Source organism: Triturus cristatus, chromosome 5_1 (genome assembly GCF_964204655.1).
Source record: "Triturus cristatus chromosome 5_1, aTriCri1.1, whole genome shotgun sequence".
Taxonomy (NCBI): domain Eukaryota; kingdom Metazoa; phylum Chordata; class Amphibia; order Caudata; family Salamandridae; genus Triturus; species Triturus cristatus.
Window position 1 is genome coordinate 988,058,676 of NC_140587.1, and position 16,320 is coordinate 988,074,995.

Genomic DNA, 16,320 nt, shown 5'->3' on the forward strand with positions numbered 1-16,320 from the left:
AATTTCATTGGTTTTTTACGAGTGAAATGTCCAGCTAACTATAACATGTGTGAAACCTATGGTTTTTTAAGTGAATTTGCAAGGTTTTTTAAATGCTAATTCGTAACTATAACGTGTGTGAAACCTATGGTTTTTTCAGTGAATATATATATATATACATATATTATCTACTGGCGGTCGCCAGTAGATAGTTATAGTTAGGACCTTGTTTCCATAGGAAATCCGCAACATTCTATTTGGAATAACTTTGGCGCCGGTTGACGAATCCTCGCAAAATTTTCAAAATAGGTGGGGCGCTCCGCTCCGCTCCTACCCTGAAAGTCTCGGGGTGATTCGTCAAGCGGGGGCCGAGAAAAAAGGGGGGTCCCAAAACGCGTTTTCCCCATGCATTTTTCCATAGGACCTTTAGTCGAAGGTACAGCCCGAACGGCTGAACAGAATTACTTGAAATTTGGCAGAGAGGTAGTCCTCAGGTCAGGGAAGTGCCTTTTGCAGGTCTGGTGTCAATATGTTCAGTAGTTCCTGAGAAAATCAAAAGTAAAATCATATATATATGTGGGTGGAGCCTAACCACACATCTCATCCTGAGATCTGATTGGCTGTCAGCACTTTTTCCAAGAAGTGTTGGCAGCCATCTTGGGACCAATATACATGATAGCACCTCATTAAAAAGCATTGCAGTTAATAGAAGGTTTTAAGACTTTAGTTACGTTATAAATCATTTGTTGATGGTACCATACTCATTTTAGGAATTGTGGTATGTTGTAAGGTGATTTCACCATGTGAAAAAGCCTTCTGCTGGGATATCATGATTGAGAGAAAAATATTTTCTCATGCTTTTCCCACAGAGGTTTGGAAGGTGATCTATAAGCTAAACTGAGAGCTTATTTTCTGTAAATTCACATTATCTTTCTCAGTCATGTGAGAATGAAGTCTGACATTCTCAGTAAAACATGTACATCCAACAAGGGCAGAGACTGTCAGTTGATTCCTTTGTGTTCTACTGCAGCTTCCCAGAGTGTTCCAAAGAACAACTAGAGCGCTGACAGTCCTACTTATGATAAACGTATGGCACACCTGAAGCCATCTTGCTTGGATTAAAGTGGTAACTCTTAAAATATTTAATTTAAAAAGGAACAAAATGAGGCGGTTCATTTTTCCATAAAAAGTATGATTAGTGCTGCAGAAAGAAAAATTAGGGCACCTTTTGAGTGACTTCTCAAATCCTCTTCTATTTCATTAAAACATTCTGACATGCAGACTGAAACATGCACTTTCAATACCAGCAGCAGTTTTCCCTGGTGAGCAGTAGCTTTACTACAGTGATCTAATGAGCAAAAAGAGTGCTAACATTCTGAATTTATGGCAAATGTGTGACACATCTGAATGCCTAATTGATGGAATCAAAGTAAAAAACTGAAAGTATTTCCTACTGAGGAGACTGCAGTACATGAGGAAATTAGGAAACTTCATAACAAATAAGTCTCCCAAGATGGCCACCAGAGACAAAAGAGCCCAAATGTAGCCCAAAATCACCCAGATGTAGCCCAAGTATAGCCCAAGTATATCCCAATGACAGAATGTCCCAGAGTGTTCTTAAAAACAACTAGAGCGCTTACTGTCTTCATTATGACAAAAGTATGGCACACCTGAAGCCATCTTGATTGGAATAAACTGGTAACACTTAAAACATTTAATTTAAAAAGGAACACAATGAGGGGGTTCATTTTGCCATAGAAATTATGATTAATGCTGAAGAAAGAAAATGAGGGCACATTTTGAGTGACTTCTAAAATCCTCTTCTATTTCATTAAAAAATTCTGACATGCAGACTGAAACATGCACTTTTAATACCAGGAGCAGACTTCCATGATTGGTGAACAGTAGTTTTACTACAGTGATCTAATGAGCAACTAGAGTGCTAACATTCAGAATTTATGGCAAATGTGTGACATATCTGAATATCTGAACAGCGCCATGAAGCCTACAGGCGTACGTGCGCTTTATAAGCTAAATTTAACATAACATAACATATCTGAATACCTTCATGATGGAATCAAAGTAAAAAACTGAAAGCATTTCCTACTGAGGAGACTGCAGTACATGAGGAAATTAGGAAACTTCATAACAAATAAATCTCCCAAGATGGCCACCGGAGACAAAAGAGCCCAAATGTAGCCCAAAATCACCCAGATGTAGCCCAAATATAGCCCAATGACAGAAGTGTGCAAAACACTTATTATATTGTGTTTTTGCAGTGTTATATAGTGCAGACTTGTCAGGTATTGGAGTGCTTTACATGAGCATTGGTTACATCACACAAGAACAAATTCATTTTGGTTGTAGACATGGGGAGACTAAGTGATTTGACCAGAATCACAGAATGTCGAGCTGATGCAGAAACACCAACCTGGTTCCCCAGTTGCAAAGTCTGCAGTTCTGGAAGTAACACCACATCCTCTCCCCTAAGTGCAACATTTAATCAAGTGGTCAACTGGATAAAAAAACATAAAGATAACAAATAAGTGCTTTGTCGCTATTTGAAAACTCAGAAAATATGTCCCTATTTTAGTCTTTTAGAGCACTAACCATAATTTTGATGCCAATAATACGCTCTCATATATGTAATTTCTAAAGGAAATGCTCTAGGTATTACAGTTTTAATTACATCAAGATGCCGTCAAGCGTTCCACACTTTTGTAATAAATATAGAATGTTAGCAATCTAGTTGTTCATTAGGATACTGTTGAGAGGCAGAGGCCAGGGGCACGGACTCTGAAAATTGAAGGCAGGTAGGAGGGTGCAAAGGCAACAATTTAACCACACTGAGCAGGCAGGAAGGGCCGTGGCAGCACAACAGACTATGGAGGGCAGTGAAAAGGGGGGCAGGGGCAACAAACCAACAATACAGGACTTACAAGAGAGGCTGTGGCAATGTAACAGACCATTGTGGGCAGAAGGAAGAGGCAATGGTAGTACAACCATACATGCCAACAGACCCGATTCAGCCAGGAAACGTCCAATGTTTTTAAGCTCAAATGGGCTTTATTTGATCTGTCTCCTGTCTACAATCTCCTCTTTTTCAATGTAACTCAAAGGGGAAAATCAATACCCCAGTTTTTTTTCAAAATCTCCCTCTTACCAAGTTCAAAATGTTCGCAAGTATGGTACATTGGATCATGGAAGGAAATGGGGTAGGGACATGGACTTGGATAACAGAGGACAGGAGGGACATGGAGAGGTGCACCAAACTGACCCTGCAGGGCAGGCATCAGGGTTTGCAGCAGCACAATACACCACACAGGGTATGCGGGACGGGAGTGCAGCACAACAATCCATAGAAAGCAAGAGGGAGGGGACAGGACCATGCACATGGACAACAGAGAACAGAGGGGCAAGAGGCAATGGTAGCTAGCTGACCATAATGGACAGACAGGAGAGAAAGCTGCAGCATAACATACCATAAAGGGCAGGAGGGACGGATCAGGGGCATTGCAACGGAACAGACAAGCCAGGAGGGAGGGAGTAGGGGTCTGCACATGTAAACAGAGGGCTGGGGGCAAGGGGGCAGGGCAGGAGCAGCAAGATAGCCATGGAGGTCAGGCAGGATGGGAACTAGAAGCAAGACACACCATGAAGAGCAACAGTGAGACTGTGATGGAATACACACAGACCATGGAGGGAAGGTGGGAGGGGGTCAGGGGCAGCTAACTGACCACACAGGGAAGGTGGGAGGGGCCATGGCAGCACAGAAGACCATGCATGGCAAGTGGGAGGGTTAGTCGCAGCACAATGGCTATGATGGGCAAGAAGGAGGGTTCAGGGGCATGCACAAAGGACGATGGAGGATAGAAGGGAGAGTCAGGACCTGTGCACAGACAAGAAAGTTCAGGGGAAGGGGCCTCACAACAGACCGCACGGGGCAGGCAGGAGGAGCAGTTGCAGCACAACAGACCAGGGAGGGCAGAAGGGTGTGGCAGTACAATGGACCATGTAGGACAGGAGGAAGAGGATAAGGGCATGGCATGTGGACAGGTAGGGTGGAGGTGGCAGGGACAGGTTACAGTCATCTGACAATGCTAGGCATGTGGGAGGGGAGTGGCAGCTCAACAGAACACTCAGAGTAGATAGAAGTGGCAGGTCCATGGAACATGGTGGGCAAAAAGGATGGAGCAGGGGCATGCACAAAGACATCCGAGGGCAGGGGGAAGGAGAATAGGGGCAGCAAGCTAAGCACCGAGTTTAAGCAGGAGGTCAATGATGGGGCAGAGAATTGGGCAATGGAGGGCATCAGGAGTGGACTGGTACATCATACTAAATTGAGGGCAGTGGCAGCACATCAGACCATGCATGGCAGGAGGGAGGAGGCTAGTCCATGGATTCACACAACAGAGGATAGGGAGGAGGGGGATGGGGCAGCAAGCTAACTGTTCAGAGAAGGCGGGTATTAGGAACTTTATTGTTTTTAAAACGTGTGTCTGTGCAAACTACTTAAAATATGAACAAGTATGCAGCATAATCTCACTTTTATTCAGGAAGAAGAGGACGTTTGTGACTGTGACTCCAGGGCTCACTTGGCAGAAACACCCCCTGACCCTCCACCCCCTATCGCAAAATGTAATGCCCGTGAAAAGGGTAGGTGAACACAGTGTTATATAGAACATAGTCCTGAGAGCACGATTGAAAATGAAAACTAGATATAGTGTATGGTATAAACTATGCACCAAAGAGTGTGATATAAGATGAACCGGGCGTGAAATATAATATGCAATACATTGTGCGCAATGACAGATTCATTGGAGAGCGCGAGATAGCACAGGCACTAGCGCATGCTATGCGATATGCGCCTTGGAGTGTAATATGCACAGGGCAGTGTTGTGTAACCTAACTAGTCTCTAAAGTTGTAATATAAAATATGTGCTGGGGAGTGTAACGTTGCATATGCACTGTGACAAAGATATGGATCCCAGATTGTAATATGTATGGCATAGCACTGTGCGTTATAACATAGGCATCGAGGAAGGCACGTTAGATGGGGCAATATAACCCGTGCGAAGACAAGTGTGGCATGACATATTCACGGGGTGGTGTTACAGTGCACATGGGCTAGAGAGTGTCATAGCATATGCACTAGCTGGTGGAATACAATATAGAGGTGTGTGGCACTCGGCAGGCAATGGTGGGTGTAACACAGCATTGGGCTCTGCCAGGAGCGCGCTGTGACTCTCAAGTGATGTTCGTCCCCTTTCCAGAGAGTAAAAGAAAAAGTATTACACATCCGGCAATGGATGTGTGTTTAATTAACCGTGAGGGGGGTTTCTTGCATAGTTTTGGTCAAATTTTTGTCGAATCCCCTTTGAATGGCTTGGTGTGCATGTGTATTAAATGTGCCTGTCAATAGCTACCCATGTTTGTATAAATAAACAAAAAGGGTGGCTACCGGGATTAGGCACGGTAGGGCATCAGACATGTCAGAGCTTCACTAGTGGTGTAAATACATTCCACGTGGATTCATTGTATGCATAGTCGCCTTTTAATGAATACCACGCAAATCGTCATGGTGATAGCTACGTACGGTTTGTCCAGCATGTCCTAGGTGTGTCTATAAATATATATTTTTTAAAAATAATAAAAAACAGTGGCCGGCCCTGGGGATTGGGGTCAAAAAAATATAATTAGGAGACAGGCCCTGGGGGATGGGCCAATAAATTAGAATAAGAAGGGGAACCACACAGCCCCCCTTCTTAAAAAATTAAAATAAATAAAAGACTGGCATTGTGCCGGAGGCCCCGCCCCCTCCTTGCAGCACTCTGCAAACGCGCCCCCTGGTGAGTTGTAAGTTGGGGAATTAATTCCTCTTCAATACTGAGGGTCCCTGAGGGCCAACTAGCCCAACAGGCATCTCCAGTATGCGCCAGGGAGCTGCGCTGCAGACAGGTGTTCTGAGGCCAAGCCCCTTTTTACACCTCTCTGCAACGCAGCTCTGTGGCGCTTACTGGAGGTACCTAGTGGTCTAGTTTGACCCTAGGGACCCTTAGGATTCAAGGGGACTTAATCTCTCAACTTAGAACAGCCACAGGGCGCGTTTACACAGTGGGGAAGGGAGGGGACGGGGCCTGAGGTGACGTGTGCAAACACGCACTATGGCACGTTTTAAATTGGGGATACAATTTCCCTTCAATACTGAGGGCCCCTGGGGGCTAACTAGCCCACCAAGTGCTTCCAGTAAGCGCCACTGAGCTGCATTGCAGAGAGGTGGTCCAGGCCGTGCCACTTTTTACACCTCTCTGCAACGCAGCTCTGTGGCACTTACTGGAGGTACCTAGTGGGCTAGTTGGACCCTAGGGACCCTCAGGATTCAAATGAACTTAATCTCCCAACTAAAAACGGACACAGGGCGTGTTCACACAGTGGTGAAGGGAGGGGACGGGGCCTGAGTTAACGTGTGCAAAAACGCCCTGTGGCCTGTTTTAAGAGGTAGTTTTAATCCCCCTGCCCTATTATATACTAGGGGCTTACAGAGGAGGTCATGCTAATCACAGGGGGACCCAACGCATAATGTTCCCTAGTGTATGTATGTGTTTTCACTGTATTCTAAGTGTCTTTTAACATAGCACTGGCTCTAGGACTGGTTAGTCAGACTCAGTTACCACCAGTATCCGTCTGAAAAAGTTGAGGGTACAGGATGATTTTGGAACAAAGCTTCTTTCTGCTCTTCTTTTTGTTCTTTCTGCACGTTATCCTTCTTCCTGCACTTTTCTTCGTCTTTGAGGACTTCTGTTGCTTCTTTCTGCACTTCTTTTTTTTCTTTCTGTGCACTTTTTCTTCTTTCTTCACATTTCCTATCTCTGTAGGCTTAGTTAGAAATTACCATTTAAAAAACCTTTGAAATTCACAGAAAAAAACCATAGGTTTCAGGCACGTTATAGTTAGGAATTAGCATTTAAAAAACCTCAGAAATTCACTGAAAAAACCATAGGTTTCAGGGGTGTTATAGTTAGCTGGACTTTTCACTTGTACAAAACCATTGAAATTCCCCTGTTATAGTTAGTTCAGCTAACTATAACTCGCGCGCCCGCAATGCACTGCTGATGACGTCACATATTACATCACTCATGACATGGTCAGTGACATCACTCATGACATCACTGATGACATCTTAGCTGAACTAACTATAAAGGGGGAATTTCAATGGTTTTGTACATGTGAAAAGTCCAGCTAACTATAACACCCCTGAAACCTATGTTTTTTTCAGTGAATTTCTGAGGTTTTTTAAATGCTAATTCCTAACTATAACGTGCCTGAAACCTATGGTTTTTTCTGTGAATATATATATATATATATATTACCTACTGGCGGTTGCCAGTAGGTAGTTATAGTTAGGACCTATTTTCCATAGGAAATCCGCAACATTCTATTTGGAATAACTTTGGCGCCCGTTGACGAATCTTTGCAAAATTTTCAAAACTTTTGGCCAGCTCTGGTCCGCTCCTATCCTGAAAGGTTCAGGATGATTCGTGGAGCGGGGGCTGAGAAAAAAGGGGGGTCCCAAAATGTGTTTTCCCCATGCAATTTCCCATAGGAACTTTAGCCAGAGCTACAGCCGGAACTGAAGAACGGAATTACACCAAATTTGGCAGAAAGGTAGACCTTGGTTCAGAGTTATGCCTTTTGCTTAAATGATGTAAATCTGTTCAGTAGTTCCTGAGAAAATCAAAATCAAAATCAAAAATATATCTGGGCGGAGCCTAACCACACATCTCATCGTGAGATCTGATTGGCTTTCAGTACTTCATCCAAGAAGTGTTGGCAGCCATCTTGGGACCAATATGCATGATAGCACCTCATTAAAAAGCATTGCAGTTAATAGAAGGTTTTAAGACTTTAGTTCCATTATAAATCATTTGTTGATGGCACCATACTCATTTTAGGAATTGTGGTGTGTTCTAAGGTGATTTTACCATGTGAAAAAGCCTTCTGCTGTGATATCATGAATCATATTTGAGAGAAAACTATTTTCTCATGCTTTTCCCACAGAGGTTTGGAAGGTGATCTATAAGCTAAACTGAGAGCATATTTTCTGTAAATTCACATTATCTTTCTCAGTCATGTGAGAATGAAGTCTGACATCCTCAGAAAAACATGTACATCCAACAAGGGCAAAGACTGTCAGTTGATTCCTTTGTGTTCTACTGCAGCTTCCCAGAGTGTTCTAAAGAACAACTAGAGCGCTAACAGTCCTACTTATGACAAACGTATTGCACACCTGAAGCCATCTTGATTGGAATAAACTGGTAACTCTTAAAACATTTAATTTAAAAAGGAACAAAATGAGGGGGTTCATTTTGCCATAGAAAGTAGGATTAGTGCTACAGAAAGAAAAAGTAGGGCACATTTTAAGTGACTTCTCAAATCCTCTTCTATTTCATTAAGAAATTCTGACATGCAGACTGAAACATGCACTTTCAATGCCAGAAGCAGACTTCCCAGGTGAGCAGTAGCTTTACCACAGTGATCTAATGAGCAACTAGAGTGCTAACATTCTGAATTTATGGCAAATGTGTGACACATCTGAATGCCTTCTTGATGGAACCAAAGTAAAAAAACTGAAAGTATTTCCTACTGAGGAGACTGCAGTAAATGAGGAAATTAGGAAACTTCATAACAAATAAGTCTCACAAGAGGGCCACCAGAGACAAAAGAGCCCAAATATCACCCAGAAGTAGCCTAAGTATAGCCCAATGACAGAATGTCCCAGAGTGTTCTTAAGAACAACTAGAGCGCTTACTGTCTTACTTATGACAAAAGTATGACACACCTGAAGTGATCTTGATTGGAATAAACTGGTAACACTTAAAACATTTAATTTAAAATGGAACGCAAAATATGATTAGTGCTGAAGAAAGAAAAATTAGGGCACATTTTGAGTGACTTCTCAAATCCTCTTCTATTTCATTAAAAAAATTTGACATGCAGACTGAAACATGCACTTTCAATACCAGCAGCAGACTTCTGTGGTGAGCAGTAGCTTTACTACAGTGATCTAATGAGCAACTGGAGTGCTAACATTCAGAATTTATGGCAAATGTGTGACATATCTGAATACCTTCTTGATGAAATCAAAGTAAAAAACTGAAAGCATTTCCTAATTAGGGGACTGCAGTAAATGATGAAATTAGGAAACTTCATAACAAATAAATCTCCCAAGATGGCCACCAGAGACAAAAGAGCCCAAATGCAGCACAAATATCACCCAGATGTAGCCCACATGTAGCCCAATGACAGAAGTGTGCAAAACACTTAGGGGCAGATTTATGTTGGACTTGCGCCACTTTTACGCCGCCGTTGCGTCACTTTTGTGATGCAGCGGCGGCGTAAACCTTGCGCCAGGTTGCGCCCTATTTAAATCGTGACGCATCTATGGAGATGCGTCACGGTGTAAAGCCCTGCGCCACATGAAACCTGCTTCAGGTTTCATGTGGGCCTTTCTACTCAGGGTGGGCGTTCCGTCGGAAAAAGCCTCGGAAAAGTGACGCAGTGAAATCTACAAGATTTCACTGAGTCACTTTCCGACGCTGCTGCCTCAAAACCCTGCACCTGCTTGAAGCAGGCGTAAGGCATGACGCAGCATGTTAGGTATGGGCAGCCTCTGAGCATTGCTGGAGTTGCGTCGTGCTTGCGACACGACTCCAGCAATGCGCCGCCCTTATGTCATCAGATGCATCACGCATCTGTTTATCCTTGCACCACGATGCGATGCATTGTAAATGCGGTGCATCTGTGGTGGCGCAAGGGTAAACTTGCGTGACGCATCTTTCCTGGCGCATCCATGCTGATTTGCAGGGATGCGCCAGGAAACATAAATCTGCCCCTTATTTTTTGTTTATTTGGAGCTTTATATAGTGCAGAACTGTCAGGTATTGGAGTGCTTTACATGAGTATTGGTTACATCACACAAGATCAAATTCATTTTGGTTGTAGACATGGGGAGATTAAGTGATTTGACCAGAATCACAGAATGTTGAGCTGAAGCAGAAACTCCAACCTTGTTCCCCAGTTGCAAAGTCTGCAGCTCTGAAAGTAACACCACATCCTCTCGCCTAAGTGCAACATTTAATCAAGTGGTCAACTGGATAAAAAAGTGCTTTGTCGCTATTTGAAAACTCAGAAAATATGTCCTCATTTTAGTTTTTTAGAGCACTAACCATAATTTTGATGCAAATAAGACCCTCTCTTATATGTAATTTCTAAAGGAAATGCTCTAGCTATTACAGTTTTGTTAACATCAAGATGATGTCAGGCGTTCCACACTTTTGTAATAAATATAGAATGTTAGCAATCTAGTTGTTCATTAGGACACTGTTGAGAGGCAGAGGCCAGGGTCACGGACTCTGAAAATTAAAGGCAGGCAGGAGGGTGCAGAGGCAACAATTTGACCACACTGGGCAGGCAGGAAGGGCAGGGGCAGCACAACGAACTATGTAGGGCAGTGGAAACGGGGGCAGGGGCAACAAACCGACAATACAGGACTGGCAAGAGAGGCTGTGGCAATAAAATAGACCATTGTGGGCAGAAGGAAGAGGCAGTGGTAGTACAACCATACATGCCAACAGACCCGATTCAGCCAGGAAACATCCAATGCTTTTAAGCTCAAATGGGCTTTATTTGATCTGTCTCCTGTCTACAATCTCCTCTTTTTCAATGTAACTCAAAGGGGAAAATCAATACCCCAGTTTTTTTTCAAAATCTCCCTCTTACCAAGTTCAAAATCTTCGCAAGTATGGTACATTGGTTCATGAAAGGCAGGAGGAATTGCGGTAAAGACATGGACTCGGATAACAGAGGGCAGGAGGGACATGGAGAGGTGCACCAAACTGACCCCACAGGGCAGGCATCAGGGTTTGCAGCAGCACAATACACCACACAGGGCATGGGGGACGGGAGTGCAGCACAACAATCCATAGAAAGCAATAGGGAGGGGACAGGACCATGCACATGGACAACAGAGAGCAGAGGGGAAGGAGGCAATGGTAGCTAGCTGACCATAATGGACAGACAGGAGAGAAAGCTGCAGCATAACAGACCATAAAGGGCAGGAGGGACGGATCAGGGGCATTACAATGGAACAGACAAGCAAGGAGGGAGGGAATAGGGGTCTGCACATGGAAACAGAGGGCTGGGGGCAAGGGGGCAGGGCAGGAGCAGCAAGATGACCATGGAGGTCAGCCAGGATAGGCACTAGAAACAAGACACACCATGGAGAGCAACAGTGAGACTATGATGGCATACACACAGACCATGGAGGGAAGGTGGGAGGGGGGAGGGGGCAGCTAGCTGACCACACAGGGAAGGTGGGAGGGGCCGTGATAGCACAGAAGACCATGCATGGCAAGCAGGAGGGTTAGTGGCAGCACAATGGCTATGATGGGCAAGAAGGAGGGTGCAGGGGCATGCACAATGCACCATGGAGGATAGAAAGGAGGGTCAGGACCTGGGCACAGACAAGAGCGTTCAGGGGAAGGGGCCTCACAACAGACCACATGGGGCAGGCAGGAGGAGCAGTTGCAGCACAACAGACCAGGGAGGACAGAAGGGTGTGGCAGTAAAATGGACCATGGAGGACAGGAGGAAGGGGATAGGGGCATGGCATGTGGACAGGCAGGGTGGAGGTGGCAGGGACAGGTTACAGCCATCTGACAATGCTAGACAGGTGGGAGGGGAGTGGCAGCTCACTGGAACACTCAGAGTAGATAGGAGTGGCAGGTCCATGGAACATGGTGGGCAAAAATGATGGAGCACAAAGACATCGGAGGGCAGGGGGAAGGAGAATAGGGGCAGCAAGCTAAGCACAGAGGCTAAGCAGGAGGTCAATGATGGGGCATAGAATTGGGCAATGGAGGGCAGAAGAAGTGGACTGGTACATCATGCTAAATGGAGGGTAGTGGCAGCACATCAGACCATGCATGGCAGGAGGGAGGAGGCTAGTCTATGGATTCAGACAACAGAGGATAGGGAGGAGATGGATGGGGTAGCAAGCTAACTGTTCAGAGAAGGTGGGTATTAGGAACTTTATTGTTTTTAAAATGTGTGTCTGTGCGAACTACTTAAAATATGAACAAGTATGCAGCATAATCTCACTTTTATTCAGGAAGAAGAGGACGGTTTTGACTGTGACTCCGGGCTCACTTGGCAGAAACACCCCCTGACCCTCCACCCCCATCGCAAAATGTAATGCCCGTGAAAAGGGTAGGTGAACGCAGTGTTATATAGAACATAGTCCTGAGAGCACGATTGAAAATGAAAACTAGATATAGTGTATGGTATAAACTATGCACCAAAAAGTGTGATATAAGATGAACCGGGGCGTGAAATATAATATGCAATACATTGTGCGCAATGACAGATTCATTGGAGAGCGCGAGATAGCACAGGCACTAGCGTGTGCTATGCGATATGCGCCTTGGAGTGTAATATGCACAGGGCAGTGTTGTGTAACCTAACTAGTCTCTAAAGTTGTAATATAAAATATGTGCTGGGGAGTGTAACGTTGCATATGCACTGTGACAAAGATATGGATCCCAGATTGTAATATGTATGGCACAGCGCTGTGCATTACAACATAGCGGTACAAAAGGGGGGTGGTGATGGTGCATTACAACATAGGCATCGAGGAAGGCACGTTAGATGGGGCAATATAACCCGTGCGAAGGCAAGTGTGGCATGACATATTCACGGGGTGGTGTTACAGTGCACATGGGCTAGAGAGTGTCATAGCATACACACTAGCTGGTGGAATACAACACAGAGGTGTGTGACACTCAGCGGGCACTGGTGGGTGTAACACAGCATTGGGCTCAGCCAGGAGCACGCTGTGACTCTCAAGTGAGGTTCGTCTCCTTTCCAGAGAGTAAAATAAAAAGTATTACACATCTGGCGGTGGATGTGTGTTTTATTAACCATGAGGAGGGTGTCTTACATAGTTTTGGTCAAATTTTTGTCGAATCCCCTTTGAATGGCTTGGTGTGCGTGTGTATTAAATGTGCCCGTCAATAGCTATCCATGTTTGTATAAATAAACAACAAGGGTATCTACTTGGAGAGTACCCACCGGCGGGGACGCTGGGATTAGGCACGGTAGGGCATCTGACACGTCAGGGCTTCACTAGCGGTGTAAATACATTCCACGTGGATTCATTGTATGCATAGTCGCCTTTTAATGAATATCACGCAAATCGTCATGGTGATAGGTACATACGGTTTGTCCAGCATGTCCTAGGTGTTTCTATAAATATATATTTTTAAAAAATATTAAAAAACAAAGGCCGACCCCGGGGGATGGGGTCCCCGGGGCCATAAGTGGCCTGAGGAGGGGGCAATGCAGCCCCCCTCCTAAAGATTTTTTTTTTAAAAAAAGGCCATGCACCGGGGGTTGGGGTCCCCGGGGCAGATTAAGGCCTTGGGAGGTGGGCCACGCGGACCCCTTTCAAATTTGTTTTTTTTCAAAAAAAAAAATTAGGGGGCAGGCCCTGGGGGATGGGGTCCCAGGGCCAATAAATTAGAAAAAGAAGGGGGGTCACACAGCCCTCCTTCTTAAAAAAAGAAAATAAATAAAAGACCGGCATCATGCCGGAGGCCACACCCCTCCTTGCAGCATTCTGCAAACGCACCCCCTGGCCAGTTGTAAGTTGGGGAATTAATTCCCCTTCAATACTGAGGGTCCCTGAAGGCCAACGCAGCTCTGTGGCGCTTACTGGAGGTACCTAGTGGGCTAGTTTGACCCTAGGGACCCTTAGGATTCAAGGCGACTTAATCTCTCAACTTAGAACGGCCACAGAGCGTTTACACAGTGGTGAAGGGAGGGGATGGGCCCTGATGTGACGTGTGCATCCATGCCCTGTGGCGAGTTTTAAGATGGGGAAATAATTCCCTTTCAATCCTGAGGGACCCTGGGGGCCAACTAGCCCACCAGGTGCTTCCAGTAAGCACCACTGCTTTGCGTTGCAGAGAGGTGGTGCAGGCCGTGCCCCTTTTTACACCTCTCTGCAATGGCGCTTACTGAACATACCTAGTGGGCTATTTTGCCCCTAGGGACCCTCAGGATTCAAGGGGACTTAATCTCCCAACTTAAAACGGCCACAGGGCATGTTTACACAGTGGGGAACGGAGGGGACGGGGCCTGATGTGACGTGTGCAAACACGCCCTATGGCGCATTTTAAGTTGGAAAAATAATTCCCCTTCAATCCTGAGGGCCCCTGGGGGCTAACTAGCCCACCAGGTGCTTCCAGTAAGCGCAACTGAGCTGCGTTGCAGAGAGGTGGTCCAGGCCGTGTCACTTTTTACACCTCTCTGCAACGCAGCTCTGTGGCACTTACTGGAGGTACCTAGTGGGCTATTTGGACCCTAGGGATCCTCACGATTCAAATGAACTTAATCTCCCAACTAAAAACGGCCACAGGGCGTGTTTACATAGTGGTGAAGGGAGGGGACGGGGCCTGTGTTAACGTGTGCAAACACGCCCTGTGGTGCGTTTTAAGTTGGGGAAATAATTCACCTTCAATCCTGAGGGATCCTGGGGGCCAACTAGCCCACCAGGTGCTTCCAGTAAGCGCCACTGTGCTGCGTTGCAGAGAGGTGGTCTAGGCCGTGCCCCTTTTTACATCTCTCTGCAACGCAGCTCTGTGGTGCTTACTGGAGGTACCTAGTGGTCTAGTTGGACCCTCAGGATTCAAGGGGACTTAATCTCCCAACTTAAATCAGCCAAGGGCGTCTTTACACAATGGGGAAGGAAGGGGACAGGGCCTGAGGTGACGTGTGCAAACACACCCTGTGGCGCGTTTTAAGAGGTAGTTTTAATCCCCCTGCCCTATTATATACTAGGAGCTTACAGAGGAGGTCATGATAATCACAGGGGGTCCCCAACGCATAGTGTTCCCTAGTGTATGTGGGTGTTTTCACTGTATTCTGAGTGTCTTTTAACATAGCACTGGCTCTAGGACTGGTTAGTCAGACTGAGTTACCACCAGTATCCGTCTGAAAAAGTTGAGGGTAAAGGATGATTTTGCAACAAGGCTTCTTTCTGGTCTTCTGTTTGTTCTTTCTGCATGTTATCCTTCTTCCTGCACTTTTCTTCGTCTTTCAGGACTTCTGTTGCTTCTTTCTGCATTTTTTTTTTCTTTCTGTGCGTTTTTTCTCCTTTGTCACATGTCCTATCTCTGTAGGTATAGTTAGAAATTAGCATTTAAAAAACGTTTATAATTCACTGAAAAAAACATAGGTTTCAGGCACGTTATAGTTAGGAATTAGCATTTAAAAAACCTTAGAAATTCACTGGAAAAAAACATTGTTTTCAGGGGCGTTATAGTTAGCTGGACTTTTCACTCATACAAAACCATTGAAATTCCCCTGTTATAGTTAGTTCAGCTAACTATAACTCGCGCACCCGCAATGCACTGCTGCGGACGTCACATATTACATTACTCATGACATCACTGATGACATCTGAAATGACATCACTGATGACATCACTGATGACATCATCCTTGTGATAGAGTGGCAGACCTCCACTCACCCTAATATAATCTTTGATACACACATTCAAAAATAGAAAGTACAATTTTCAAAACAATGGACATACCAATACGAGTTACAACAACCTATTCAGTAATTCTAAGATCCACATACACATACACTCATTCACCTACAGTCACTCATACATGTACTCACTCATCATATGTACTCATACACCTATACATCCTGTTACACAATGCCACTCATCCATAGTTACTCACACACATAGTCTCTCATGCTAATAGCGAATCAAACATCCATTTACTTGCATATACAGTTATACACACACCACCACACCTACTTCTACAGAAACTTACACATACTTAGTCTTTTAAAAAATCACTTATAGAAACACATACTTATTCATACAAGAATTCTTCTAATCTCTCACTCTCACATATACTCACTTATATACACCAATAGTCACATATACTAGTTTAAAACATATGTAGTTACTCATAAAGACACTACTGAGACAGTCATTCACTCACTAACACACCCATACACACACTCATCCACCCATACCGTCCTGCACACATGCTGTCTTCAACACATGCAAACAGTGTGTCACTCATTCATGCACCTATGCACTACGTTATACCCCCACCGAACCATACTAACACTCAGACACTCATACTGAAACTCAAAAAAACCAACTAATAACCTATATAGACACTCATGTAGCTACTCACCAACCCATGCAGCCACTTATACACAAAGTGAGAGACTGATACAGATATTTACATAATTAAA